We start from the raw sequence: 13,803 nt of genomic DNA on the forward strand, positions 1-13,803 counted from the left end.
ATTTTAAACCCTGTTCTGCATTTTGCCTTTTTTAAAGTTAATACTGTATCTTGGGCAGCTTTCCATAACAGTGCATGGAGATCTTTATAATAGCTGCATAAAAATAGCTGCATAATATAGTATTTTATTGAACAAATTACTATAATTTACTTAGCAAATCTCATATATTGCACAAAGTTATTGCTTCCTCTCTTAAAATATTACAACAAACCATGTCATTTATACATCGATAAAAAGGAGGTAATAGCATACTTTTGCGCAGAGTTAATGCAAAAATTAAATGAGACAATCTATGTGAAAGCATCTAGAATGCCTAGTACATGTTAGGCATTTTTACTACATGTTACTAAATGAATGAATGGAATGAGTGAGCCAAAAGAAAACCAAAAATGCTTCTGGTTTTGTTTCCTGCCTGATGTCAGTCTCTAGCCAGCAGAATGAGAGCCTCATGAAAGTAGGGATCAATCTTGCCTGCCTTCTTTCACAGCTGAATCCCTAGAGCCTAGAACAGTACCTGCATATAGCAAATGTTTAAATAAATAATTGGTTAATAAATGAATAAATATCATCAGTCATCTGTTTTACTTTCCTCTAACCAATTTTAATTTCAAGGTAAAAGGTCCTATTCAAGATGAAAGACCATGCACACTTCTTTCAAGTGAGATTGTCTGCAATTTGATTCCAAGAAAAGTTAAAAAGCAAGGGCGCTCCCAGATGAATGTTGGACCCTGGCAACTCAACCTGTCCTGCCAACCTGAAATAATCTCTCTTGAAAGATCGCTGCATCATCAGCAGCTTTAATAAACCTCTTAGGATAATATTACAGGCAGGATTTTTGAAAGCTATTTTAATTACACTCACAAAAGATAATAAGGTGCAATATCTACACGGCCCTGCCTCCAAGCATGAGGTCTCGGGGGTGGCTACACTAGTCACACTACCTAAGGGAGGAACCTGTTAAAGACAGTCAAAGTTTGTGAATCAGTCACTGTTTTCAAATATAGATCAAAGTACAGTTAAGAATTTCTTTATAATAACATTATTCCCACTAGTATTACTTTTTTTTTTTTAATTTGGAGAAAAAGAATTGGAGTTAGAGAAATGTCTTAACCCTGGTGCACCATGGGAATATATTTCATATGAGAATGTTATCTGTCCTGTGTATTACCAAAGAAAAATAATGGACTAGATTAGGGCTTTTAAGATTATGTGAGAAAATTGGTCAGATTTCTAGAGCAAGTAATTGCACATCTGGGACTATCAAGTTTGGGGGTGATAGTATAACTCAAATAAATTGTGTTGGGCCTCACTTGCCTCACTCTCAATATGTTCTCATATTCAAAGACAAACAGTTGAGAAGTCACAAAGTCATTATTAGTATAATACTCTCCTCACTCTTTATTCCTTGAGTGGAGAAATACGAGGTCTATCCAGAAGGTATCCAGCCATATACTGTGAAAAATAGACATTTATTGAAGAAGATACAAGATACAAGAAACATTGTACATAAGACAATGATGCCTCAATCCCCTTCAAAGTAGGCACTTTGGGACCTCACACAGTTCTCCCAATTGCCATCAACTACCACATTGTATTTTCCCAAATCTCATTGATGGTCTGAAATTTCTTCCCTTTCAAAGGTGATTTTAGTTTTGGGAAAAGCCAGATGTCACAGGGCACCAAATCTGGGCTGTATCGGGGCTGAGTTACCTGGGTGATTTGATGTTTCACTGAAAAACTCTGCACAAGACATGATGCAGGAGCAGGCGTTTTGTCCTGATGAAGCTGCCAATCATCAGTTGCCCATACCTGCAGCCTTCTGAATCATCCGAATACTTTCTGTGGAGGAATGTTCAAGCTTAACACAAACTTTGATGCAGATTCATTGCTCTACTCACTCAGTTACTTTGAATGTGATGGCGACACAGTACACATGCTCACTCAACGGCATCTACTGCTCCCACTGCCTACTACAGTGAAGTCATCGTTGTTGTGCATGCGCATTCCAGTCCACTCTTCTTGGCCACCAGGTTGCATCGATGTCATGCAAACCATTCTTGTTTTATTAACAATGGCTAGACTTTTTTCAGACAGACCTTGTACACACCTCAAAGTAGAGAATGCATTAATGAATGCAGAGCAAGAACCTTTTAAGTCCCTTGTGACTGTTGTATCTCTCAGTAACCTCACACAGATGGCACTACTTCCCAAAACATTCATTCTCAACATTCAGCTTCTCCAAAACTTTACCCAACACCCAGCTGATTGGTCTATTTCTTTCCTTCCTCACCTCCTGAAGGCATTATCAATCTGCTTTGTCCCTTACTCAGTGGATGAATGCTTTGGGAGCATTGTTTTCCTGTCTAGATTTAAATGCTTATTGAGACAGATAACCTTTGTTGTCAGAACTAACCCCAAGTGACCTGAAGGACTTTGTTTGTCCTGTTTTCAATTTTATATTATTTTTTCTAAATATAGAGGTTTCAATATTTTCTTCCTTTTGTTCTGTACTTTCTAGTTTTTAAATTAGCATTTATTAATTTTATAAGAAAAAATTTTTGAATTTTAAGCTTCAACATATTCATTAGAGAAACTTTGAAAAGAGAGGAAAAATATAATTACTGAGAACATCTTGATTTTATGTAGTTTTCTTCCAATCTTTTGAATACACCCATACAAAAACACACAGAGAATATACTGTTCTACATTCTTTTTATTTGACATTGTGTTTTGAGTATTTTTCTCTTTGTATTAAGTATTATTTTAATGGCTCCATTGCATTCCGTTATATTAATATCACAACTTATTTATCCATTCCCCAGTTGTTAGAAATTTAGATTGTTTCCAATTTTTCATAACTCTAATGAGTGTTCATTAGTTTAAGCATCTATATTTCCTTAGAAAATGGATCATTAAAAATTATAATTTCTGAACCAAATACCATAAATATTTCTTGAAATTTTATGAAAAATTTCAACTGTACCCAAATAAGAGAGACCAGTATAAGGAATTCTCCCACAAATATCACCTACAGTCAACATTTATCAAAAATTTTCCACATCTTTATTTTTAAAGTTATTGATATGCACTAGATTGTCTAATTGTTTCCCAGAAATGTACCAATTTTCACTTTCACCAGCATTGTGAAGCTCCTACAAGTACTCGAGCCAGTACTGAGTTTTATTAATCCCTAATCTTTGCTGGCTAATTTTGGTCAGCTATTTCAAACCTAAGTTGTCAGAATTTGGCATTGTATTGTCCCATGAATCCAGTCTAGATCCTTTGAGAATTCATTTCATCCCACAATGCAGTTTCTATTTTTCAAGATTGTCTACCTATTTTCAATTAAGCAGAGGAGATTAGACTTTAATTGACAGTCCTTCAGCCTCTGGAGAATTGATGTGGGCAGCAGCTCCCTTTCTCTGAGAGTATCCTTGGCATACTCAGGGAACCCAGGCCCAACTGATCATCCCATTACTCATCAGGACTTACTATGAGTAATGATGATTGAAGGTTGTTGGCAGCTTTTAATCTCATGCTAACAGTTTCCATATGTTATTCTCCTTCAAGTTCTGGGTCCTTGCTGAATAGACTAAAACTTAGAATATGCAATTAAACATGGCTTATTATATGCATGATCAAAACTAAATTGGTCTTTTTATAGAGAAATTGAATACCTCACTGGCTTAATATCTTTATTTGAGGCTAGATGTTCACAAACAAATAATAATAATTATAATTGTGGCTCTATGGTGTACTGGAAATATCACTAAGAGGAATAAAAGGTCAAAGTGTAGACTTGACTCTGCTATTAACCAGTTATGTAATGTTAGGTTAGTTTTAAAATCACTTGAGATTTAATTTTGTTCTTCTTAAATTTACTAAAATCCCTTTTACTGCTAAAAATTCCACAACTTAAAAATGTCTTAGCCCTGGATGGTGTGGCTCAGTGGATTGAGCGACGGCCTATGAACCAAACGGTCACCGGTTGATTCCCGATCTGGGCACATGCCTGGGTTGCAGGCCAGGCCCCTAGTTGGGGGCACGTGAGACACAGCACACATTGATGTTTCTTTCCCTCTCTGTCTCTGTCCCTTTCACTCTCTCTAAAATAAAAAATAGGTAAAATCCTAAAAAAAGTATTGATAGAATTTATTATCCATTTACTATTATAAATACACTTTAAAAGATGATATATAACAGTAATTGTTATTACAGTATCTGTAGGAGTAAAGCAAGTCACTCATTTGTGTGCTGGTGATAAATGGTTAACAACCAGCTATCTGGGGAGAAAGAGCCCTGGTATGTATCATTGCCCTAGTTCCATCATGGAAATACAGTATTCCCTCACTTATTGCAGGTATTACATTCTAGACACTATCCCCCCACCCCCACGTGATAGGTGAAAATTCGCGAAGTAGGAACCTTACATTTATTTTAGTATTTATATATATTTTAAGGCTTTATAAACCCTTCCCACACACTTACAACCCGTTCCCAGTCCCTTATTAACCTTTCCCACTCTCTTATTAACCTTTTCCACACTTTTATAAACACTACTTATGTTCTTAAACATATTCTACACTCTTAAACCTACTTAACTTTAACAACATACGTATACAGTACCGCAAAATCCTGCGATATAGCAAAAAATCCGCGATAAATAATTAAATATAATATTTTTAAAAATCCCGTGATACAGTGAGTCCGCAATAAGTGAACCACAATATAGAGAGGGACTACTGTACATGCACGATAGGTGATTAAAGCTACCATCTTGAAATTACTGAAAGCAGAATTGGGAGGAGAGAGGTACAGTTGTCCCTCAGGCCAGTGTGAGCTGGCCCTGGCACACCACTGGCCCGGTGTTTCAGGTAGAATGCATTAAGCTGCAAGTAATAGAAAACTTTGCTATCGGGCTTAAACAACAAAGGCATTTAATTTTTTCATATATCAAAAAGTCTGGAGGCAGGTGGTACAAGGTTGTGTCTGCAGTTTCACCATGCCAGGGTGCTGGGTTAGTTTTTCTATCATTATCTTGACCATCCACCTCATTGTTGCATAATGGCTACAAGCTTTCTGTTATCTTAGGACAGCGTCCATGTTGGGGGAAAAAGGTAGAAAAAGTAATAATACTTTTTCCTTTTTTTTTTTTTTCTTTCTCCTTTTATTAGAGAGGAAAATTTTTGACCAGAAACCCCAGCAGTCTTCCCCTCGTGTTTCATTAGTCAGGACTGAATCACATGTCTATACTCTAACCTAACTCTGGCAAAGAGGATCTGAATTGCCACAATCGGCCAGTTGTGATCCCAACCCTGGGACTGGACACTTGGAAGAAAGAGGAAGTAGCACTGATATAGGCAAATGATATTGTCTGCTACACCAAAAAAGTTTCAAGCTGAAAAATGATGGTGCTTTCAACTATCAATTTCATTTCAATTTAATAATTATTGAATCTGTTCAATGAGCCAGACAAAAGAATTTATCTGTCTCTCTTTCATCATGCTTACACACCCAGAAGAGGCTTTATAGAGGACTTCCCAGAACAGTCATTAAACCATTTAACATTTTTAAACTTCTGTATGTTCTTGGGGCAGTATTATTTTAAAATGTCAATCCATATTATAATGTAACTTCTAAAGAAATTTTACTTAATTAATGAGAACCTCTTAAATCAAGCTTTGTGACCGTTTAGACACAGGTGTGAATAGTTCTTCGTAAATTTTAAAAATTTAGTTAGAGCCTAATTCAAGACTACTATTGTTATGACAAGTTACTACTCATATTCTTTATTTTGCTTATGGGCACGTGCTGCTTGGTTTATAGATTAGTTTATAATACATGTACCTAAGTAATAATACTTCATTTATTTAAAATGGTTCAGTGGTTCAGAAATAATGTTTTATTTGATGCCTCGTTTAAAACATTCAGAAATGCACTATAGTGCACCAAAACCAAAATTGGAAATAAAGTCTGATTTGGTATATTAAGCAAGTCTCTGAATAAAAATTTTTTGTTCATGGGAAAGAGCATTTTATAAAGCCAGAAGATTCTCAACTTCATCACCCAGACTATACAGCCTTTAAAAATATAATCCCTGTTCAGACTTTGCTTCTTTATACTTTCCTAGTTATCATTTATACTCCTCTAAATACTTATTTGCAAGTGCAAATGAAAAAGAAGAAAAAAAATGCTGCTATGCAGAAGAAAGGCTTAGTAATATGAAAAATGACATCTTTTATTTTTAGTATTTGATCATTGAAGCCACAAAGGTGACAAGGGTATATAGTTTGGTTTTATTTTTATTTTGGAGTGTCTAAAATTACACATGGTTATTATTAAATATAAAAAAATTACAGTAGAGGAATTTTTTAGGTTGCTTAGTTTTTTTCAATTGAAGTAGCATATGAGCCTATATGAACAGCTAAACCAGAATTATAGAATTCTCTGCTCAGTTTAGACTACTGAGCCTACTTCTGATTCTGGCTATGCAATATGACCAGATTGTCTAATTTAAAATGAATTATATGCATATACCTCCTAACTCTTTACAAATTTTATATGTTATCTATGTAATATTTTTATGTCCCCATAATGCCTAACAATAGATGTCAAAAATATCTGTTGTTTGGAATTTTGTTTTCATTTTACTTTGAAAAGTGTTACCTCTGTCATCCATTCTCTGACATACTGAATCTATAAATCTATCAAATTAGGAAATGAAATCAAATTGACATTTTATATAATTTCAATAAAACACTGCTTGAATTATCTGGATTTAAATGCCTTCTTTAAAAATAATCATTTCAATGCAAGAAAAAAAGAAAAAGTTAGAACAGGAAAAAAATAAATTGGTTTATCTTGAATCGAGGTTCCAAAATGTCAATGTGCAGGCCAAATGAAGCCCACAACTATGTTGTTGGGTCCATGCAGCTTTTAAAAGTCAAAAAGTCACATAAAATCCAGATTTCCACTTTCTCTTTAAAGTCATTAAGAATTGGCAGGATTGGACCTGGGTTTTCAGCAGGAGCTGAATGGGGGCTCCCAACCCACACCCCACTGTAGAGTAGGCCTCTGCTGCCCTCTATCCCTGCAAGTCTCCGCCATGCAGTGAGCTCTATGTTTACACTTAGCATCCATACCCCTGCCAGCTCCTTTCATTTAAGGCACCTGCCCGGCATATGGCTGTGTAGGTGTGCTCTAATAAGGACCCTCACCAAAGAGGCAAAAGGGGGGCTGCCATCATCCCCTTCCCGTGCTAGGCCTTGCACCTGAAGGGCCTTACTGACAAGGGAGAACATCTTCCAATTTACTAAAGGAGACCTGTAGCTAGCAGTTCTTGCATTTCCTGGGCTATGCCCAGAAAGTTTTCTTTTTTGTCTCATTTGACTTTGTAACCTTGAGGCTGGGAAGATCTAGAATATAAAATAGGATTTTTAAAACACAGGACAAATAAATAATTCTTGAATACATATTTCTAGGTTCTACCATATATCAAACATTATTCTGAAGGACTCTCAAAAAATATAAGGTATATTTGGAGCAGTATGGCACATTCATAGTCACCAGACTTTGGAATCTGGGCCTTCTTTAAGGTGAATTCTGCAGACCCTGTATCTCCTTACTGACTGGTTAGACTACTCCATATTAAGAAATTCTATTTTTCTTATTTGCTATGTACTACAGTTCCCTGATGGAACTGAAGCCTGGGCACCTAACTAGCTCCCAAAGTCAATCTAATCTGTCCTATGTCCAATTTAACCAGTTGCGCATCTGAAATCCCAAATTGCCTTACAGCTGAGTATACCCAAAATATAATAGTAAATTTCATCGATCCATTCTCTACTTCCACAAGAAGAGCAAACTTCCTTTATAGATGTATACATGCGCGCGCAAACACACATATGTATCCATATATTTATAATTTTTGTTCATTTTCTTATATTTCTCTAGAAAAGATCTGAGGCAATTTATTAAAATGATAAAAAAAAAAAAAAGGCAAAGAAAACCCAGTTTAAAGAAAATCAGGACTAAGAAAAGTATTAACTATGTTTAAAAGGTCATAAAGCAGAAGTTAGAACCCAAATGTCCAAAGTAACAAAATTATCTCTGAGATTTTTAGTAACCTAGAAGAAAAGAAAAACTAAAACTAGTTTACTGATTTAGTCCTTTAAAAAATTATAGTATTTCCTCCAAACAAGCAACACTTTCTTTAGCACCAAATTCTAAAAGAAAAATATGATGCATGGTCACCTGTGAGCAGTGGTGGTGGCTGGGGGAGCTGGTGATGGAAAGATGTGTGGGATAATTTTCTTTACAAATGCAAGAAGCTTTCACAAAATTTTCTCAGGGCATCCCAAGTGAAAGGTAAAGGTGTGACACAAAATATGATTCAGAAAAGGCAGTTCCACAGATGGCCCAGAAAAAAATAATTCAAGTAAGCAGCTTTTTGCTGATGCATTGTGATCTGAGAAGAAAACTTGAAGTGGTATTTCTCAAAGGCCAGCCCACAGATCACACATCAAAATCACCAGGGAGTGCTCGATAAAACTGCACATTCTCCAGATGTAAGAGTAGAATCTCTGGGGAATAAGGCTTGAAATCTGTAGCTTTTACAAGTTTCCCAAGGGAATTCTTAAATACACCAGAGCCAAGAACTGCTGCCCCAGAAACAAAGGTCTTTAGACTTTTTGTTTGTATGTTTCTAAAAGAATGTTTAAAAACTAGCGATCATTTCACATTTTTAGATTGACATCTAACATTTTTTAAAAGTATATTTTATTGATTATGGTGTTACAGTAGTTCCAATTTTTCCCCCTTTGCTCCCCTCTGTCCAGAAACCCCCTTTCCCTCCAGCAATCCCACCCCCCTTAGTTCAAGTCCATGGGTTGTGCATATAAGTTCTGTGGCTTCACCCTTTCCTATATTATTCTTAACTTCTCCCTGTCTATTTCATACCAACTGATTATGCTCTTGGTCCCTGCACCATTTCCCCATCCCCTCCCCCGCCCCCCAGCTGATACCCCTCCAAATGATCCCCATACCTAAGATTCTGTTCCTATTCTGGTTTGCTTAGTTGAATTTTGTTTTTATTTTTTAGATTCAGTTGTTGATAGTTGTGAGTTTGTTGTCATTTTAGTGTTCATACTTTTGATCTTCTTTTTCTTAAGTAAGTCCCTTTGACATTTCATATAATAATGGCTTGGTGATAATGAATTCTTTTAGCTTTACCTTGTCTGGGAAGCACTTCATCTGCCCTTCCATTCTAAATGATAGCTTTGCTGAATAGAATAATCTTGGTTGTAGGTCCCTGCTTTTCATCACATTGAATACTGCTTGCCAGTCCCTTCTTGCCTGAAAAGTGTCTTTTAAGAAATCAGCTGATAGAGTTATAGGCACCCCTTTGTAGGCAACTCTTCGCTTCTCCCTTGCTGCTTTTAAGGTTCTCTATCTTTTACCTTTGTTATTTTAATCATGATGTGTCTTGGTGTGGTCCCCTCTGGGTCCAGCTCACCTGGGACTCTCCATGTTTCTTGGACTTGTATGTTTATTTCCTTTGCAAAATTTGGGAAGATTTCCTCCATTATTTTTTCACATAAGTTTTCAATTTCTTGCTCTTCCTCTTCTCCTTCTGGCATCCCCATGACTCAGATGTTGGCACAGTTAAAGTTGTCCCAGAGGTTCCCAAGCCTCTCCTCATTGTTTTCAATTCTTGTTTCCTCATTCTGTACTGGCTGACTGTTTTTTCCTTCCTTATGTTCCAAATTATTAATCTGAATTTTATTCAAATGCAATCTATGTTATACTTGGAAGTCATTTTTTTAATCAGTCTATCATTTTTCTCTAAAAAACATGTATATATATTAAAATTTAATTTTTTTCAGTGACCTTAAGGTTCTAAGTGTTAAAATTTCTTCAAAATCGCATTAGCATTATAATTTTTTTTATTACACAATTGACAAAAACATATATTTTCATAATTTCTATGTATAATTATTTTGGAAATGCTTCCATTAATTTTATGGGTAGTCTTTCTCCCTGTTTAGTTTCTGTATTGATAAATGAGTATTACTTATCACTACCCCCTGGCTGGTTTGGCTCAGTGGATGGAGCGTCGGCCTGCAAGCTAAGTGTCACTGGTTCGATCTTCCAGTCAGGGCACATCAGAGAAGGAAAACTCTGATTCCAAAAAACCTCCGCTGCCTTGCGGCATACCTCTTCAGGGGAAAGGCTAAGGGAGTAAACCCCGACAGAAAATCCGGAGCCAGAGTCCCTAAGGCGGTTTGACGTTGCAGTCAACACCGGCAACTCCTGCGGCGCACCTGAAGCCAAGCTGTATTGACTCCGTCTTTCCCTTGGATCCTTCAGCTGCGAAGAGAGGGGGGGTCTGCTGCATGGGCAACAGCAGACCCTCCATATCACCCTGCCCAGGCTCTGTAGCTTCAGCTCCACTGGAGAGGACACTCCAGCGTCATCGTAAGATGTCGATTCGACATGGGTGGAGACAGATACCGTGTCACTCCCGAGTCGGACTGCACAGCCATTCTCGGTGGTGCAGATGGACTCTTAAGAAGCTACCCCATCGTCTCTCGAGACGGACGGCTGCCGACGACGACGACTTATCACTAGAATAAGACAGGCTTCAGCATTAATTTTATTCATTTTTTGCTTAGATACAATACGCAAAAACAAAACTTTTTACACAAATAAGTAAATAGAAATGGAAAGTGTTTTGTTATAGCAGTGTCACTCAAATCTTTGAATTCCTTCTGAATTATAAGCCAAAACACATATCGCAATTCATCATCAAAATAAAAATATATATATATATTTTTTCAATAAATTTAAGTTGACAATTTGATTAGATCACGTTTCAATTTTGTTGAAAGTAAAGCATTGGAAACCACCTGGCCTGCAAAGGAATTTGTAGTCTAGTCATTAACAATCATTCTACTTAACTTCGACACCAACATTTTTAACTGTGGTTAGCTTAATGCCCTAGAGGTCTTCACACACACCCCAACCAAATCACTGAAGTAAGATAACAAAGGGGAAAAGTGTGATTAGGAAAAGCAAGAAAGAAAAAGAGCCCAAGGGCCACTTTTAGGCAGACTCGTTTAGCAAAAAGCACTTGTGGAAATTGAGGATCCAGCAAAAGATTCCCTGAAAACTGCCTCTGTTTCCACATTTCTTGCAAAGTATTTGTGAAAGCTCACATACCTCAGTTTGAAGACCATTACACTAAGTATCTGCACACATTGAGAGAATGCATTACTTTCAAAAAGATCTCAACAATAACACAGAGGATTCCAGAGTTCCGAAATTTATCTCAATCTTCTCAACTACCTGGATTCACTCCATCTGTAGATGCTGCCTGCTTTCGAAAAGCTATAGCAAGGATTAAGGTGAAACAGAAGTAAAATGGTCACAACAAACAGCACAGGAAGATGTGGATGATCTTTAAAAGCCTACAAGTTTTACTATTATGATTTTGCCAGTACCTCCCACCTTAATTTAGTTACTGGAATTCTTATAATGTTATCAAGGGTTGAACTGGCTCTGAATCATGAAAGGACCAGAAGGTATTCATTCTATAATTTTATGGCCACTTCCAAAGCTGGGGGAGGTGAAATAGAAAAGCGTTCTTGTTTTCTCTCTCTCTCTCTCTCTCTCTCTCTCTCTCTCTCACTCTCTCTCTCTCATGAAAATAATTGCTTCTACTTTTGGAGACCTGGCTTAATTAGACTAATCTGATTTTCTACTGATAAAGCTAACATTAAAATGCTATTGCTCTGAATTCTCTAATTATAGAACAATCATGCTTTTTCTTAACAGATACTAAAATCAAATGCTATAATGTTGGATAAGGTCACTGTGAATAGCTTGTTATAAGGTCTATTTTGAGGTACCACATGAATTTCAGCGATGATTATGCAGTGACAGAAAGCAACAGGAAATTTACTGAAGAAAAAAAAATAAATTGCTACTACAATTAATTTAAAAAGATGAGATTCCACAAGTTATCCCCTAAGATGTTCACTGGCCATAACCACCTCTACTTTCATCACAAATTCCTTAAACTCAACCCCTTCCCAATTCCCCTTCTTAGCTACCACTTCTTCTTCATTTTCTTCCCTGCAAAGTCTGAATGCAATGTCCAACCTTTTGGTGGATATTCTCACCAGCACTCTGAGTCTCCTTACTACCTTAAATGTCTGCCTATCCGTTCTGCCAAGTCGCAGCTCAAACAACCATCTGTTCTCTCTACTACTGCTTCTAGCTGCCAAGCACTGCTGGATAAATTGTATGACTGCTGATTCATGCCATGACAAGCCTGCAGTTCCCAAACTCACCTTGACCTTTAGCACTACTTGGCAATCCTTTCTCTCTTTCTTGGTTGCCTTCCTTTGCCACTGCTCAGGTGCTATTCCAAACCTCAGGTCATTACTCTTTCAAAGTTTCCTACCATGCTTCCTCAGTTAACAGATGACCTAACATTAGTGTTCAATTTCCCTGCTTTCTACTTTGAATGGTTCACTGTAGCTTCACCCTTCCTAACTCTGTCCCAGAGTTAACGTAGTGTGTCAATGATCCCTTTGTAATACTGTTATTTTTTGTTTTAATCTCTTAAAGTCTGTATACATTATTAAAAGATGAATTCTCTTTTCATAAGTCATAAACCAGGCTGAAGAAATGACCATCGGAATGTTAGGAAATAAAAGAAGATGATTGGCTTTAGCAAAGATCACGTCAGAATAGCAAGTGTTCTTCCACTTTTGAATCATTCACAAGCAAGGACAGAAAGGAAGGTGAGTTGGGATGCTGCCTGCCAATTAAATGTTTTAAAATTCTAACATAATTTTGCCAACCAAATGTCACAACATAAAATTTAAAGAGGTCATGCTTTAGTGATCAATGCCACTTTTGTCCTCTACTATTTGCTACCACCTGCCACATCTGCAGTCTAAAAAGCTACTACTAGTAATAATTAGTCCACTTAGTTTTTTTTTGTTTTGTTTTTTTAACTATGTGGAATTTTCTCACCCTCATTCAATCCAAACTTTTCATTGAAATTCCTGGGGCAACCAATGTGAATTACATTATACTTTACCTGATACGGCTGTTCTAATTTAATGTCATATTACACTAGCTATCATACAAAACTTACAAGTGACACATACATGCTTTAGAAAAAGTGTTTGTAGAGGCTTCCTAATGAGAAATTTTGATATAGAAGATACTTAAAAGAGATATGTATCATATCTAACCAGGGGCAGATCCAGGTTTTGTGGGACCCTGAAGTGTATATAATTTGGGTGGTTCTCTCTTTCCAAAAAAGAACACAAATTATCAATACAAAATGAAGTAAAGGGCCTTTGGTAGAGGTGTGTGAAAATGAAGGGCTCTAAAGCTTAAGCTTCATTAGTTTCATATATATCAGCTTTTTAATATTTGACTGCTTACTTAAGGCATTAAACAATCCCCATACCCAAATAAAACAAAAATACATTGAAATATGACACAAGCCAGGAACGTTTATTCTCATAATAAACCTTTTCCTTTACCATTCTAATTTTTCCTGAAATAGTAACTGAAGCTCAGAGAATTTAGTAACTTTACAGCTCAGGGTCTAGAGTGAAGGTGAGATTCAAGCCAAGATCTGATCAATTAAACCCTGTGTTATTTCCACTGTGATGCTCCAACTTTAAGTTTCCTCAAAAGACAGAGGGTTGAAGTTAATTTGGAGACTGCCCCTAGAAAATGCTTGGAAGTGCTCAGTTAATACTTGAAATTGACATGAAA

The sequence above is a fragment of the Furipterus horrens genome, unplaced genomic scaffold, assembly GCF_987537825.1.
Source record: "Furipterus horrens unplaced genomic scaffold, mFurHor1.1.pri manual_scaffold_3, whole genome shotgun sequence".
NCBI lineage: Eukaryota > Metazoa > Chordata > Mammalia > Chiroptera > Furipteridae > Furipterus > Furipterus horrens.